The sequence below is a fragment of the Dendropsophus ebraccatus genome, unplaced genomic scaffold (assembly GCF_027789765.1).
Source record: "Dendropsophus ebraccatus isolate aDenEbr1 unplaced genomic scaffold, aDenEbr1.pat pat_scaffold_538_ctg1, whole genome shotgun sequence".
NCBI classification, from domain to species: Eukaryota; Metazoa; Chordata; class Amphibia; order Anura; family Hylidae; genus Dendropsophus; species Dendropsophus ebraccatus.
This window is the reverse complement of record NW_027210139.1, coordinates 1-17884: the sequence shown is the minus strand read 5'-3', so window position 1 is coordinate 17884 and position 17884 is coordinate 1. Positions and strand designations below refer to the sequence as shown.

The 17884-nt window shown below is 51.7% G+C and overlaps 1 pseudogene; it reads right to left on the bottom strand.

The window, feature by feature from the left end:
- Positions 1-4058: 4058 nt before the first annotated feature.
- LOC138777277 (cytochrome P450 27C1-like) lies at positions 4059-17133 on the bottom strand (annotated as a pseudogene).
- Between the last annotated feature and the right edge of the window lie 751 nt (positions 17134-17884).

Sequence of the window (17884 nt, the reverse complement as noted above, 5' to 3'; positions counted from 1 at the left end):
AGGGGTGGCCGCCCTCCTCTCCTCTATCCCCTCAGGGGTGGCCGCCGTCCTCTCCTCTATCCCCTCAGGGGTGGCCGCCCTCCTCCCCTCAGGGGTGGCCGCCCTCCTCTCCTCTATCCCCTCAGGGGTGGCCGCCCTCCTTTTCCTGTATCCCCTCAGGGGTGGCCGCCCTCCTCTCCTCTATCCCCTCAGGGGTGGCCGCCCTCCTCTCCTCTATCCCCTCAGGGGTGGCCGCCCTCCTCTCCTCTATCCCCTCAGGGGTGGCCGCCCTCCTCTCCTCTATCCCCTCAGGGGTGGCCGCCCTCCTCTCCTCTATCGCCTCAGGGGTGGCCGCCCTCCTCTCCTCTATCCCCTCCGGGGTGGCCGCCCTCCTCTCCTCTATCGCCTCCAGGATGGCCGCAGTCCTCTCCTCGATGGCCTCCATCCTCTCCTCTATCCGCAGATCTTCTCTTGCTGCCTTCAGTTCCTTCCCAAGCTGTTCGTACTCGGCACACGTAGTGGTGATGCGGGAGCAGTATGTGCTGGCAGACTCCTTAGGGCCTCGCTCACCCCACATCTCCACCGGCTGACTCCTGGACACTGCTGGAGTTTTCTTAGCCGCAGATTTCTTTCCTCCATCACTGGAAGCCATTGCCAGGGGGCCACATTGCTGCGGAACCTTCCAGATCTCCTCAGTCCACAGGCTGGAGCGCTGGCCGGTAGCTTCTCCTCTCCACCCTCCGCCGGCCTGGTTCGGAAGATGGAGGCCCGGGATTCCCAGTGATCCATGCTGAAAGCCTCTCCCAGGAGCCTGCCACACACCTGGGAAAGGCAGGTGGAAAATCAGCCGCTCTCTCTCTCTCTCTCTGGAGCTCAGGAGCACAGAGACACACTGAGAGTGACCACACCCGTCTATCCTCCAGTCTACTCCAGAGCTGCACTCACTATTCTGCTGGTGTGGTCACTGTGTACATACATTACATTGCTGATCCTGTATTATACTCCAGAGCTGCACTCACTATTCTGCTAGTGGGGTCACTGTGTACATACATTACATTACTGATCCTGAGTTACATCCTGTATTATACCCCAGAGCTGCACTCACTATTCTGCTGGTGGGGTAACTGTGTACATACATTACTGATCCTGAATTACATCCTGTATTATACTCCAGAGCTGTGCTCACTATTCTGCTAGTAGGGTCACTGTTCCTACACGCTGTTCTACGTACGTATCCAGTGTATTCCATCCATAGACGACCTCCTCATTGGCCGCCTGTTACTATGTGATGCAGCGGCCGCCATTGAACCCTGATGCGTTGCAATTATTGGGTTGATTCCTGATATTCTCCATATTCGTCATTAATAACCGTTGTTTCGTCTATGCTCTTGCCGCCGGAACCCGATTGTTACCAGTGAATCATCGTCATAGCAACCACATAGCTGCACTGTAGCAGTCGGGGGTCCTGGCTGCTGATTGGCCGTTCTTAGCCCAGGAAACGTCAGGATGTTTGAAAAGAGACTAAAAGTGATTTATTCCGTGTTCTCTCATCTCACGGCTTTTCCACCGTTCCTGGATCTGAGAAGCCAGAGCGTCCGTCATGGAAAATAAACAGAGGAGTCAGCGGATCCCAGAGAGCGAGGGGCCCCAGGATCGGGGACCTCCCTTCTTATAGAGCGCTGCCCTATTAAACCATAGAGGTGCCCAGGTGGGAGGAGTTCCTTACATAGCCGTGCATTCATTTTCAGAGTTCCATCAGTGGCCGTCACCCATCTTTCCCATAGTCCTGAAAGGTCACACAGATGGCTACAATGGGCACCGGCTCAGGGGCTATAGATGACTACAGAAAGGCGCCAAAGAGATTCAGCAGCGTCCATCTCCCACCCCTGCGGCTAGAAGGCTGGCGGATGAACATCAGAAATCCCTCACAGCCTCTTAAAGGGGGATTCCCATCTGAAATATTGGGGCCCATCTTTAGGAAACAAAGGCTGTATGTGACCACGGCCTAAAGCCCCAGGACAGAGCCCTGACCCATGTAAATAATTTATTACACTGCATTCCCTGCATAGATGTCATGGAGCGCCACCTACTGGTCAGTGTCACGGAGGACAATCAGCTGGGAGACAGCACCACCTACTGGTCAGTGAGGACAATCAGCTGGGAGACAGCGCCACCTACTGGTCAGTGAGGACAATCAGCTGGGAGACAGCGCCACCTACTGGTCAGTGTCACGGAGGACAATCAGCTGGGAGACAGCGCCGCCTACTGGTCAGTGTCACGGAGGACAATCAGCTGGGAGACAGCGCCGCCTACTGGTCAGTGTCACGGAGGACAATCAGCTGGGAGACAGCGCCGCCTACTGGTCAGTGTCACGGAGGACAATCAGCTGGGAGACAGCGCCACCTACTGGTCATTGTCACGGAGGACAATCAGCTGGGAGACAGCGTCGCCTACTGGTCATTGTCACGGAGGACAATCAGCTGGGAGACAGCCCCACCTACTGGTCAGTGTCATGGAGGACAATCAGCTGGGAGACAGCGCCGCCTACTGGTCATTGTCACGGAGGACAATCAGCTGGGAGACAGCGCCGCCTACTGATCAGTGTCACGGAGGACAATCAGCTGGGAGATAGCGCCGCCTACTGGTCAGTGGCAGGACAATCAGCTGGGAGACAGCGCCGCCTACTGGTCAGTGTCACGGAGGACAATCAGCTGGGAGACAGCGCCGCCTACTGGTCAGTGTCACGGAGGACAATCAGCTGGGAGACAGCGCCGCCTACTGGTCAGTGTCACGGAGGACAATCAGCTGGGAGACAGCGCCACCTACTGGTCAGTGAGGACAATCAGCTGGGAGACAGCGCCACCTATTGGTCAGTGAGGACAATCAGCTGGGAGACAGCGCCACCTACTGGTCAGTGTCACGGAGGACAATCAGCTGGGAGACAGCGCCGCCTACTGGTCAGTGTCACGGAGGACAATCAGCTGGGAGACAGCGCCGCCTACTGGTCAGTGTCACGGAGGACAATCAGCTGGGAGACAGCGCCACCTACTGGTCAGTGTCACGGAGGACAATCAGCTGGGAGACAGCACCACCTACTGGTCAGTGAGGACAATCAGCTGGGAGACAGCGCCACCTATTGGTCAGTGAGGACAATCAGCTGGGAGACAGCGCCACCTACTGGTCAGTGTCACGGAGGACAATCAGCTGGGAGACAGCGCCGCCTACTGGTCAGTGTCACGGAGGACAATCAGCTGGGAGACAGCGCCGCCTACTGGTCAGTGTCACGGAGGACAATCAGCTGGGAGACAGCGCCACCTACTGGTCAGTGTCACGGAGGACAATCAGCTGGGAGACAGCGCCGCCTACTGGTCATTGTCACGGAGGACAATCAGCTGGGAGACAGCCCCACCTACTGGTCAGTGTCATGGAGGACAATCAGCTGGGAGACAGCGCCACCTACTGGTCAGTGTCATGGAGGACAATCAGCTGGGAGACAGTGCCGCCTACTGGTCAGTGTCACGGAGGACAATCAGCTGTGAGACAGCGCCGCCTACTGGTCACCTTACACCTTAGAAGAGCCAGGATGTGGAGCACGGCTTCTGGTTCTAGCAGGCAGACAGGGATGGAGAAGCTGCTGGCCTTCAGCTGTGTAAGACTACAACTCCCATCATGCCTGGGCAGCCACAGCCTTAGCTATCCAGGCATGATGGGAAATGTAATTTTACATCTGATAGGTGGAAGATTCCCCATTCCCCATCCCCGATACAGCAGATTAAAGGGAGCCCAGTGTAGTAGAATGAGCGCTGATGCCCTCAGCCACTAAATGATGCGATTCTCCTTTAAGAGACCTCCAGCTCGTCCACATCCCACCAGGAATCTACGACTTCATTCTAGGCCTTCTCTAACACTACAACTCCCAGCATGCCGGAGAGGCTGCAGCTTGGCTGTTCAGATAACAATGGCGGTTGGCTCCTATAGAGCGTGCGTGGTCACATGATACCCCGCGGCGGCCGATACTTCAGACCCCCTATAAACGACACAGAACAAACCATGAACCAATAAATATTTTATTACTCCTCATGTAGAACAGATCAGTACTAAAAAAATCAACAGGAAAAAACAACCTAAAAAGCACACAGTAACAAAGGAACGCACCCTCAGCTCTGCTGCAACATAAATAAAACGGCCAGGCACAAACGGTATAAAAGTACGAGAAAACGACAAACGACTTAAAAGTGACTGAAAGGTGATGGGGGGTGGGGGGGAGGGTGGCCGGGCCTGTAGCCACCGCACCGTGTGCTCTGTAAATGTGCAGTCGGTTCTCCCTGGATCTGCATTAGTTTAGCCCAAAGTTATCACAATACACAGAAAAAAACTGAGCTCTGCTACATCGGTATCACATCCAGAGCTGCAGCTGCTATATGCACCTTCTATAATCTACTCCTAATGCATTGTGGGATATCCTGGCGTGAACACGATATCTCTCACAATGCACCACAGCAGAGCAGGCTCTGTACAGTTGCTGGATCTGGTGATGTGCTTTAGGCTGCAGAATTAGGAGTGCTGCTCTGGATGCAACACATTTTATAATCCCCCCTCCCCCCATCACTTGGATTCTACAGTTTGTATATAAGACGTATCTGCACAGTGAGATGCTCTGCAGCGTTGTGTGCGGTACATACAGGTCAGCTCTGCTACACTAAGGTCAGTGCTCTCAAGACATGAAACAAACCCTCAGCTGTGAACCGTATCGGCCTCCAGCCGTAAGACCAGGAGCTTCTCATTCACTGACAGCAAGCGGAGCTCCTGGACGTGGTGTAATACAGAGCTGCAGAACCTCTCACATTCAGCTTCATAGATTGGACACCACCTTTATACTGGACGTGATTCATGGGGTATGAAAGGCGCGTGTACACCACCTGCCACAAGACGTTCCCGACATTCCTGCAGCATCAAGCAAGCCGTGTACGGATCCTGCAGCATCAGACAGGCAGCGCCAGGCATGACAAGCTGTGTACGGATCCTGCAGCATCAGACAGGCAGCGCCAGGCATGACAAGCTGTGTACGGATCCTGCAGCATCAGACAGGCAGCGCCAGGCATGACAAGCTGTGTACGGATCCTGCAGCATCAGGCATGACAAGCCGTGTACGGATCCTGCAGCATCAGATGGACAGGCAGCGCCAGGCATGACAAGCTGTGTACGGAACCTGCAGCATCAGGCATGACAAGCCGTGTACGGATCCTGCAGCATCAGATGGACAGGCAGCGCCAGGCATGACAAGCAGTGTACGGATCCTGCAGCATCAGGCATGACAAGCCGTGTACGGATCCTGCAGCACCAGACATGACAAGCCGTGTACGGATCCTGCAGCACCAGACATGACAAGCCGTGTACGGATCCTGCAGCATCAGACATGACAAGCCGTGTACGGATCCTGCAGCATCAGACATGACAAGCCATGTACGGGTGACACTTGGGAAGCATCTGGCACCTGCACCTGATGTGTATTGTGGGAACAGTGTGAGGCTCCGCCATCCGCTTCTCACCTTCACAGCACACTACTGCCCCCCGCAGCCATACAGCGGCATTACAGCCTCACAGTTCCTTATAACATCGGGGTGAAAGGTCTCCTAAAGCCTAATCCTTGAATAGGAAACGTCTCTTATACTTTGTGTTTCGGCTCCGGCCTGCCATCACTGAATGGAAGGTATAATCCTCTCCCATCCAGAAAATCTCATGGCTGACGGCAGAGACAGCGGGAAGAAACGCAGAGCAGCAGAGCGTTCTATTACACAACGATTAAACTTCCTGAAAGCCAGAGTACCCCTTTAATGTTAGATTTCTGTAGAATCACAACATTCAGCTAAAACGGTAAAACGTTCATTACAATCATAAGCAAGATGAGCAATCACGGAGGAGGAGTGCCGCAGCGCACACCGGCATGAGGAATCACGGAGGAGGAGTGCCGCAGCGCACACCGGGATGAGGAATGCTGCAGCGCACACCGGGATGAGGAATCATGGAGAAGGAGTGCCGCGGCGCACAACAGAATGAGGAATCATGGAGGAGGAGTGCCGGGGCGCAGAACGGAATGAGGAATCATGGAGGAGGAGTGCCGCAGAGCACACCGGGATGAGGAATCATGGAGGAGGAGTGCCGCAGAGCACACCGGGATGAGGAATTATGGAGGAGGAGTGCCACACCGCACACCGGGATGAGGAATCATGAAGGAGGAGTGCCGCACCAGGAGAGGAATGTGGCCATGTTCTGACCTGGGCAGATTCAGCTCCCCCATACAGTATGAGGAAAGTGGACACAATATTCTCGTATAGAACGCTCCTCCTCCTCTGCCGCCAACATCTATAAAATCACAAGTCCGGATTAAAAGAAAGAATCCTGGTGGTCGGTGCTCCTCCAGGCACAGGTGGCACTTGGGTCAGGGCTCCTACTCACGGTCCACGTAACGCACATTGATGGCGCCCGCCGGGCACAGCAGTCCGTGGGTTTTTGGGAGGACACTTTGTGTTTTCGGTGAAGTCTTGATCTCAAATTTCTGGAGGAGCTGAGGGGAGAAGAAGAGACAGAAGATGAGCTCCAGACTGTGCAATGTGTCTGATACACAGCTCCAAATCCCCTGCATAGGAAGGGTTAAAGGGGAACTAAACATCCAGGCGTCTGGAAGCGGTCTCCATACCTGCAGAAGTGCTGCCATCCTTCACTATATGGAAATATGTGCAGAGATACATTGTGTATGCAGATCCCTCCCCCCTGCTTCCCTTCATGCCCCTCCCCCCCACTTCCCTTCATGCCCCCCTCCACCTCCCCCTGCTTCCCTTCATGCCCCTCCCCGCCGCTTCCCTTCATGCCCCACCTCACCCCGCTTCCCTTCATGCCCCTTCCCCCCGCTTCCCTTCATGCCCCTTCCCCCCGCTTCCCTTCATGCCCCCCACCACCTGCTTCCCTTCATGCCCCTCCCCTTAGGTCACCCCCCCGCTTCCCTTCATGCCCCTCCCCTTAGGTCACACCCGATTCCCTTCATGCCCCTCCCCTTAGGTCACCCCCCCCCGATTCCCTTCATGCCCCCCCCCCACACACACACACACACCTGGGCCAGTGCCAGGTGAATCTCCAGCTCCGCCACCCTCTTGCCGATGCAGCTGCGGATTCCATAGCCAAAGGGAATGGAGCCAAAGTTCTCGACTCTGTCCAGGTGTCCATTGCGTAACCAGCGACTGGGCCGGAATTCTTCTGCCTTTGGGAAGTAATCCTCATCATAGGAGGTGGAATAGTGGCAAAGGGCCAGCTGGGTCTGTGGGACAAACAGGTGGTCAGCGACTACACCCGTCTCCAGCCCTGCCGTCCAGGGGAGTCAGCCACTACACCCGTCCAGGGGAGTCAGCCACTACACCCGTCCAGGGGGTCGCCCACTCTGTATAGAGCTTACAGTTTTTTGAGGTCACTGTGTCAGTACGGCCAGCATAAGCAGCTCTCCTTTAGAAGGTTGTAGAACTTTTTTTCCCACTTTATGTGGATAAAGCTTAAAGGGATTATCCAGGATTAGAAAATGTCCGCTTTCTTCCAGAAACAGTGCCAATCTTGTCCTGAGGTTGAGTGTGGGGGTTTTGCATCTCTGTTCCATTGAATCCATTAGAATTGAATTGCTACACCACACACAACCTGAGGACAGAGGTGGCGCTGTTTTTGCAAGATAGTAGCTGTGCATAATCCCGGAGAACCCCTTTAAGCAGTGTGTAACAACATTGCTCGTGACACTCACGCCTTTAGGGATCAGATATCCTCCAATAACCATATCGTCCTGGGTCACTCGGCCATTCCCTGGTAAGACTGGAAACAATCTGGGGGAAAAAAAAAATAGAAGTTAGAGTCCCCTCCTAGTGGTGAGAGCAGCGCCCTCTCCTGTCCCTGGTTACGGCATGTTATTAAGGTCAGGCACCTCACATTGTATAGGACGACACTTAAAGGGATTGTTCTCAAAAAATTGTTTCTTTCAAACAAACTGGTCCCAGCAAGTGCCAGAGATTTGTAATTTACTTCTATTACAAAATCTCTAGTCTTCCAGTACTTATCAGCTGCTGTATGTCCTGCAGGAAGTAGTGTATTCTTTATAGTCTGAGAGTGCTGAAGTACTGGAAGACTGAAGATTTTTAATAGAAGTAAGTTATTTCTGGCACCAGTTTTATTTAAAGAAAAAATTTGGTGAACTACCCCTTTAAAGCCAAGGGGATCACTGGGTCCCTATAGATGGTCAGCGGGATCAACCAGTTGAAGTATGGGGTGGGTGACCCACAGTGACCTCTGCCAGAGGTTTATAGACAGCCCCCTATCTTATATAGAGGTAGTGCACACTATATACCGTATACAGCTGTAACCCCCGGCCCGGCCTCTCACCGGAGCGTCTCCTTCAGAAACGGCCCTCACTAGCGGCAGCCTGGGGACGTCCTCTGCAGTCGGCACCACGTCCTTCCCGAGGTTACTCACAATCTCATTGTAGACCGTCTGCTGGATCTGAGGGTTCTTGGCCAGAAGGTAGGTCGCCCAGGAGAGAGTGAAGGAGTCTAGAGTATGGGGGGGCGAGAGGGGACGGCGGGGGGTAAGTGGCTCAGTATCTTGACCTCTGTGACACCCCCCCCCCCCCCCCCAAGGAGACCACCATTACCGTATCCACTCCGGCCAGCAGCATCTCGGTCATGTTGGCGTAGAGTTCCTCCACAGACAGCTCCTTACTGATCAGCAGGGAGGTCAGGAGGCCCCCTTTAACCTCCTCCCCCCTCTCCAGTTTGGATTCGATCTCCTTCAGCTTCTTATCCACATGGATCTGACCTGGAGGAGAAAAAGAAAAAAAAATCAAAATCAAAAATATATTTAAAAAAAAAAAAAAAAAAAAAAAAAAACACAGCCAGAACTACTGTCCGTAATAGGTGAAAACGTCCGATCCTTACTGAATCTGAAGAGTCCGTCCCAGGAGCGGCAAAACTCCTCCCAGGGTTTAGGGATGAATGGCCGCAGCCACTTTGGGATGGCGCCGGCGTACATGGTGGTCTTGAACATGCTGAACATCAGCTCCAGAGCCTCGATGTACTCCAGGGTCTGTGAGGGGACGCGGTTATCCAGGCAGCCCAGCCGCGACTCGTACAGAATGGTGGGCCACAGCTGGGGGAGAGCCGGAAGGAGCGTCCGAGAAGACAAACATCACTTATAATAACTAAGCACATTCATGTCAGGATGGTCAGGGCGCTGGCCGCTGCTTTACCTTCCATCGAGTACTTGAAGTAGAGGTCATTGACGTTGGTCACAGTTTCTCCATCATCTTCTTCAGATCGGAGAACTCGGATCCTCTTGATCAGGTCAGCAACAACTTCATTGACTCCACCGGAATATTCAAACACGTTCCGGGGCTTCAGGATCTTCTGGCGTAAAACACTGCGCATGGAGAGCCACTTCTTACCTTCCCTGATGAGAGACAAGCTCATAACCTGAGTATAATGATATACAGCTGCTATAACCTGGGTATATACTGTATATATGGACAGCTGGTATAACCTGGGTATATACTGTATATAATTATATATGTACAGCTGATATAAACTAGGTATATACTATATATAATTATATACAGTACAGACCAAAAGTTTGGACACACCATTAAAAGAGTTTTCATGACTATGAAAGTTGTAGAAGGCATCAAAGCTATGAAATAAGACATGTGGAATTAGATACTTATCAAAAAAAGTGTGAAACACCTGGAAATCTGTCTTCTATTCTTGGTTCTTCATAGTCGCCGCCTTTTGCTGTGATTCCTGCTTTGCACACTCTGGGCATTCTCTTGAATGTCACCGGAAATGGTCTGCAAACAGTCTTCAAGGAGTTCCCAGAGATCCTCCTGGGTCACATGGCCCCCCATCACTCTCCTCCTGGGTCACATGGCCCCCCATCACTCTCCTCCTGGGTCACATGGCCCCCCATCACTCTCCTCCTGGGTCACATGGCCCCCCATCACTCTCCTCCTGGGTCACATGGCCCCCCATCACTCTCCTCCTGGGTCACATGGCCCCCCATCACTCTCCTCCTGGGTCACATGGCCCCCCATCACTCTCCTCCTGGGTCACATGGCCCCCCATCACTCTCCTCCTGGGTCACATGGCCCCCATCACTCTCCTCCTGGGTCACATGGCCCCCCATCACTCTCCTCCTGGGTCACATGGCCCCCCATCACTCTCCTCCTGGGTCACATGGCCCCCCATCACTCTCCTCCTGGGTCACATGGCCCCCCATCACTCTCCTCCTGGGTCACATGGCCCCCCATCACTCTCCTCCTGGGTCACATGGGCCCCCATCACTCTCCTCCTGGGTCACATGGGCCCCCATCACTCTCCTCCTGGGTCACATGGGCCCCCATCACTCTCCTCCTGGGTCACATGGGCCCCCATCACCTCTCCTCCTGGGTCACATGGCCCCCCATCACTCTCCTCCTGGGTCACATGGGCCCCCCATCACTCTCCTCCTGGGTCACATGGGCCCCCATCACTCTCCTCCTGGGTCACATAGCCCCCCCCCCCCATCTGTCTCCTCCTGGGTCACATAGCCCCCCCCATCTGTCTCCTCCTGGGTCACATAGCCCCCCCATCTGTCTCCTCCTGGGTCACATAGCCCCCCCAAAAATAAATGATGGTCCAACTAAACACAAACCAGATGGAATAGCGGCCCGCTGCAAGATGCTGTGGTGGCCATGGTGGGTCAGTATGCCTCGAATTTATAACAAATCCATAATAGTATCACCAGCAAAACACCCCCCCCCCCCCCCCATACACACACACCATCACACCTCCCCCTCCATGCTTCACAGTGGGCACCAGCCATGTAGACTCCATCCGGTCACCTTTTCTGCCTCGCACAGAGACACGGTGGTTGGAGCCAAAGATCTCAGATTCTGACTCCTCAGACCAAAGTGCAGATTTCCACCGGTCTAATGTCCATTCCTGGTGTTCTCTACCCAAACAAGTCTCTTTTGCTTTTTGTCTGTACTTAGCAGTGGTTTCCTAGCAGCTATTATACCATGAAGGCTGCTGCACAGAGTCTCCTCTTACCAGTTGTTGTAGAGATGTCTCTGCTGCTGCTGCACAGTCTCCTCTTACCAGTTGTTGTAGAGATGTCTCTGCTGCTGCTGCACAGTCTCCTCTTACCAGTTGTTGTAGAGATGTCTCTGCTGCTGCACAGTCTCCTCTTACCAGTTGTTGTAGAGATGTCTCTGCTGCTGCTGCACAGTCTCCTCTTACCAGTTGCTGTAGAGATGTCTCTGCTGCTGCACAGTCTCCTCTTACCAGTTGTTGTAGAGATGTCTCTGCTGCACAGTCTCCTCTTACCAGTTGCTGTAGAGATGTCTCTGCTGCTGCACAGTCTCCTCTTACCAGTTGCTATAGAGATGTCTCTGCTGCTGCACAGTCTCCTCTTACCAGTTGCTGTAGAGATGTCTCTGCTGCTGCACAGTCTCCTCTTACCAGTTGCTATAGAGATGTCTCTGCTGCTGCACAGTCTCCTCTTACCAGTTGTTGTAGAGATGTCTCTGCTGCTGCTGCACAGTCTCCTCTTACCAGTTGTTGTAGAGATGTCTCTGCTGCTGCTGCACAGTCTCCTCTTACCAGTTGTTGTAGAGATGTCTCTGCTGCTGCTGCACAGTCTCCTCTTACCAGTTGTTGTAGAGATGTCTCTGCTGCTGCTGCACAGTCTCCTCTTACCAGTTGTTGTAGAGATGTCTCTGCTGCTGCACAGTCTCCTCTTACCAGTTGTTGTAGAGATGTCTCTGCTGCTGCTGCACAGTCTCCTCTTACCAGTTGCTGTAGAGATGTCTCTGCTGCTGCACAGTCTCCTCTTACCAGTTGTTGTAGAGATGTCTCTGCTGCACAGTCTCCTCTTACCAGTTGTTGTAGAGATGTCTCTGCTGCTGCTGCACAGTCTCCTCTTACCAGTTGTTGTAGAGATGTCTCTGCTGCTGCTGCACAGTCTCCTCTTACCAGTTGTTGTAGAGATGTCTCTGCTGCTGCACAGTCTCCTCTTACCAGTTGCTGTAGAGATGTCTCTGCTGCTGCACAGTCTCCTCTTACCAGTTGCTATAGAGATGTCTCTGCTGCTGCACAGTCTCCTCTTACCATTTGTTGTAAAGATGTCTCTGCTGCACAGTCTCCTCTTACCAGTTGTTGTAGAGATGTCTCTGCTCTGACCTCTGTGTGCCAGCACTGACCTGGTCTCTGAGCTGCTGTTACCTGTGATTTCTGAGGCTGGTGACTCGAATTAACTTCTCCCCTGCAGCGGAGGTGACTCTTGCTCTTCCTCTTCTGGGCCGCTCCTCATGTCAGTCAGTCTCTTTGTAGCACTTGATGGTTTTTGCACTTGGGGACTTTCACAGTTTTCCCAATTTTTCGGACTGACCTTTATTTCTTACAGTAATGACGGCCGCTCGTTTTTCTTACTTAGCTGCTTTTTTTCTTGCCATAATTCAAATTCTAATGGTCCTTTTACACGGAACGATTATCGTTCAAATTTGCACAATAACGATGGAATTTGAATGATAAGCGTTCCGTGTAAACACAGTGAACGATCAAACGACGAGTGGTAAATCGTTCATTTTGATCTTTCAACATGTTCTCAAATCATCGTTGGTCGTTCACAAAAAAATTCGCAGATCGTTCTGTGTAAACAGTCTTTCACCTATGTGTGAGATAGGCTTAAACAATCGCAAAAACGATTTTTCTGTACGATGTATCGTTCCGTCTAAAACGCTGATCGTTATAAAAAACCACGCATCGTTCATTCAAAATCGTTAATCGTGCGATCGGGCAAATTATCGCTCCGTCTAAAAGGACCATAACAGTCTGTTCAGTAAGACTATCAGCTGTGTATCCACCTGACTTCTGCACACCACAACTGATGGTCCCCACACCATTGCCTGGGGACTGACGGGGGCCGCACGCCCGGGGACTGTATATACCTATATATGTACAGCTGGTATAACCTGGGTATATACTGTAAATAACTATATATGTACAGCTGGTATAACCTGGGTATATACTGTAAATAACTATATATGTACAGCTGGTATAACCTGGGTATATACTGTAAATAACTATATATGTACAGCTGGTATAACCTGGGTATATACTGTAAATAACTATATATGTACAGCTGGTATAACCTGGGTATATACTGTAAATAACTATATATGTACAGCTGGTATAACCTGGGTATATACTGTAAATAACTATATATGTACAGCTGGTATAACCTGGGTATATACTGTAAATAACTATATATGTACAGCTGGTATAACCTGGGTATATACTGTGTATAGTTATATATGTCCAGCTGGTATAACCTGGGTATATACTGTATATAATTATATATGTACAGCCGTTATAACCTGGGTATATACTGTATATAATTATATATGTACAGCCGTTATAACCTGGGATCTCCTGTGTATAACTATATATGTACAGCTGGTATAACCTGGGTATATACTGTAAATCAGTGATTTTCAATCTTTTTTGAGCCGTGGCACACTTTTTATACTTAAAAAATCCCGGGGCACACCACCAACCAAAATGCCACAAAATGACACTAAAACAGTACATATTATACATATAGTTAATAATATAGATTCTAAGATGTATTTATACTCACTCAGTGTGAAACCTGGGCCTGTTTTCTTCTCCCCCGTGCTTCTCTCCACCATACTTCTCTGCTGTGCTTCTCTCCACCATACTTCTCCCCCCTGCTTCTCTCCACCATACTTCTCCCCCCTGCTTCTCTCCACCATACTTCTCCCCCCTACTTCTCTCCTGTGCTTCTCCCCCTGCTTCTCTCCCCCATGCTTCTCTCCTGTGCTTCTCTCCCCCAAACTTCTCTCCCCCCTGCTTCTCTCCGCTGCTTCTCTCCCCCCTGCTTCTCTCCGCTGTTTCTCTCCCCCCTGCTTCTCTCCCCTGCTTCTCCCCCATGCCCAGGTTTCTCATCCCCCTGCTTCTCCCCCATGCCCAGGTTTCTCATCCCCCTGCTTCTCCCCCATGCCCAGGTTTCTCATCCCCCTGCTTCTCCCCCATGCCCAGGTTTCTCATCCCCCTGCTTCTCCCCCATGCCCAGGTTTCTCATCCCCCTGCTTCTCCCCCATGCCCAGGTTTCTCATACCCCCTGCTTCTCCCCCCTCCCCAGGTTTCTCATCCCCCTGCTTCTCCCCCATGCCCAGGTTTCTCATCCCCCTGCTTCTCCCCCATCCCCAGGTTTCTCATCCCCCTGCTTCTCTCCCCCATCCCCAGGTTTCTCATCCCCCTGCTTCTCCCCCATCCCCAGGTTTCTCATCCCCCTGCTTCTCCCCATCCCCAGGTTTCTCTCCCCTCTGCTTCTCTCCCGTTTCATCCCCATCCCTGCTCACCTTCCCTGAGATGCTCGCCGCGGGTGCCGTCCCCCTCACCTACTACCGGACGTGCTCCTCCAATCAGGGGAGACCGGGAGCGTGGTGCGCTGCGGCGGGCCGTGATGCACGCATCCAATCAACATGTGCGCTACGGCCCGCCGCAGTGCACCACGCTCCCAGTCTCCCCTGATTGGAGGAGCGCGTCCGGTAGTAGGTGAGGGGGACGGCACCCGCGGCGAGCATCTCAGGGAAGGTGAGCAGGGATGGGGATGAGAGGGGAGAGAAACCTGGGGATGTTCGGGCCAGTAGGTGAGGGGGACGGCGCCCGCGGCACACCCGACCATGTGTCACGGCACACTAGTTGAAAAACACTGCTGTAAATAACTATATATGTACAGCTGGTATAACCTGGGTATATACTGTATGTAATTATATATGTGTACAGCTGGTATAACCTGGGGATCTCCTGTATATAATTATATACAGTCATGGCCAAAAGTTTTGAGAATGACACAAATCTTATATTTTCCCATGATCCTCTGCCCTCTAGTTTTTCTGTGTGTTTGTCAGATGTTTTTATCACATACAGAAATATAATTCCAATCATATTATGAGTAACAGAAGCTTATATTTACAGTTAGATGAGTTACTGCAGCAAGTCTATAATATTTGCAGGGTTGCGGCTTCTTCTTCAGGACCTCTGCAATTCTCCCCGGCTGCTCTCAATCAACTTCTGGCCCAAATCCTGACTGATAGCCGTCCATTCTTGCACAATCAATGCTTGCATTTTGTCAGAATTTGTTGCTTTTTGTTTGTCCACCCGTCTCTTGATGATTGACCACAAGTTCTCAAATGGGATTAAGATCTGGTGGAGTTTTCCAGGCCATGAACCCAAATCCTCTATGTTTTGTTCCCTGAGCCATTTAGTTATCACCTTTGCTTTATGGCAAGGTGCTCCATCATGCTGGAAAAGGCATTGTTGATGGCCAACCTGCTCTTGGACGGTTGGGAGAAGTTGCTCTTGGAGGACATTCTGGTCCCATTCTTTATTCATGGCTGTGTTTTCAGGCAACACTGTGAGAGAGCCGATTCCCTTGGCTGAGAAGCAACCCCACACATGAATGGTTTCAGGATGCCGGGTACAGTTGGCATGAGACAAGACTGGTGGTAGCGCTCACCTCGTCTTCTCCCAATAAGCTGTTTTCCAGATGTCCCAAACAATCGGAAAGGGGATTCATCAGAGAAAATGACTTTCCCCCAGTCCTCCGCAGTCCACTTCCTGGACCTTTCCCCCAGTCCTCAGCAGTCCGCTCCCTGGACCTTTCCCCCAGTCCTCAGCAGTCCGCTCCCTGGACCTTTCCCCTAGTCTTCAGCAGTCCGCTCCCTGGACCTTTCCCCCAGTCCTCAGCAGTCCACTCCTTGTACCTTTTGCAGAATATCAAGTCTGTCCCTGATGTTTTTTCTGGAGAGAAGTGGCTTCTTTGCTGCCCTCCTTGAGACCAGGCCTTGCTCCAAGAGTCTCCGCAGTCTCACAGTGCACAGTGCAGATGCCCTCACACCTGCCTGCTGCCATTCCTGAGCAAGCTCTGCACTGCTGGTAGCCCCATCCCGCAGCTAAAACACTTAAGAGACGGTCCTGGCGCTTGCTGGTCTTTCTGGGCGCCCTGGAGCCTTTTTGGCAACAATGAACCTCTCTTGAAGTTCTTGATGATGCGATAGATTGTTGACTGAGGTGCAATCTTTCTAGCTGCGATACTCTTCCTGTTGGGCCATTTTTGTGCAGTACAGTAAATTTTGTGCCCGTGTTTCTTTAGAGATAACCATGGTAACAGAAGAGAAACAATGATGCCAAGCACCAGCCTCCTTTTAAAGTGTCCAGTGGTGTCTTTCTTACTTAATCATGACAGATTGATCTCCAGCCCTGTCCTCACCAGCACCACACCTGTGATAATGGAGCAATCACTGAAACCATGTTAGCTGCTCCTTGTAAGGCTGCAATGATGGTGAAATGTGTTTTGGGGGATAAAGTTCATTTTCTAGGCAAATATTGACTGTGCAAGTAATTGCTGTTAAGCTGATCCCTCTGTATAACATTCTGGAGTATATGCAAATTGACATTTTAAAAACTGAAGCAGTAGACTTTGTAAAAATTAATATTTGTATCATTCTCAAAACTTTTTGCCATGACTGTATGTACAGCTGGTATAACCTGGGGCTCTCCTGTATATAGTTATATATGGACAGCCAATATAACCTGGGTATATACTGTATATAATTATATATGTCCAGCTGGTATAACCTGGGGGGGCTCCCTGTATATAGTTATATATGGACAGCCAGAATAACTGGGTATATACTGTATATAATTATATATATACAGCTGCTATAACCTGAGTATATACTGTATATAATTATATATGTACAGCTGGTATAACCTGGGTATATACTGTATATAATTATATATGGACAGCTGGTATAACCTGGGTATGGTCCTGTATATAAGTATATGTTATACATCTTACAGGGTGATCACTACTCACGCAGATATGAGCCCAGTTGATCGCCCTCTCAGGTCCCGGTATTCCTGCCAGGACTCCATGTGGCCCTCTGGGGGGCGTCTCTCTCAGCTCGTAGAACCTGGGCCACCATGTCTCTGTCTGCAATCGATACCACAAACTGAGGACCAAAATGTGACTTGAAGATTCGGCCATATTCCTGGATGTGCTTTTGCTGGAATTAGAATGTAAGATATAACCGGTGTGTAGTAAGACGTGAGCTCCCCTCCCCCCCAACATTACCCCCGGCTACCATACACACACATTACTAATCCTCCTCCCCCCCTCGACTCAACACACACACACACACACACACCACACACACACACTACCCCCACTCCCCCGGCTCCCTTACCCCCAACATTAACCTCCCCTTGCTCCACTCCCTCCTTCCTCCCCAAAATTACCCCACCACACACCCCCTCCCCAAACATTGCACCCCAGCCCCCCCCCCCTCAGCTCGCCTCTCCCCACATCCGGCCTCCCTCCCCCCACCCCCCCCCCCCAACATTACACCCCCAATTCCCCCCCCCCTTCCACCTCAGGCGTTCTCTATCCCACCTGTCCCTCCTATTGTTACTATGCAGTGACTGATAACCGACTGATCATCTGGCAGTGAGATGATGGTGATAACTACGGGAGGGAATCCACCGAGAACACACAAGGGGGAATCACGAACACGCCGGCTGCCTCCATTACACCACCAGACCGAGCGGAGATCCTGAACCCAGTGATAATGCTGGGACAAGTCTTCCCAGCAGCAGGGGGTGCAGTTCCCTCCACTGTCAACAGGGGGAGCCCCATGACTGCTGGATCCCAGAAGCCACAGGTGAAAGAGGAGTCGGGAGGGAAGAGAAGAGGAGGGAAGTCATTTCTGTGGTGGCACAAGATTAGGGAATCGCACGCTGTGCCCCGCTCTGCGGAG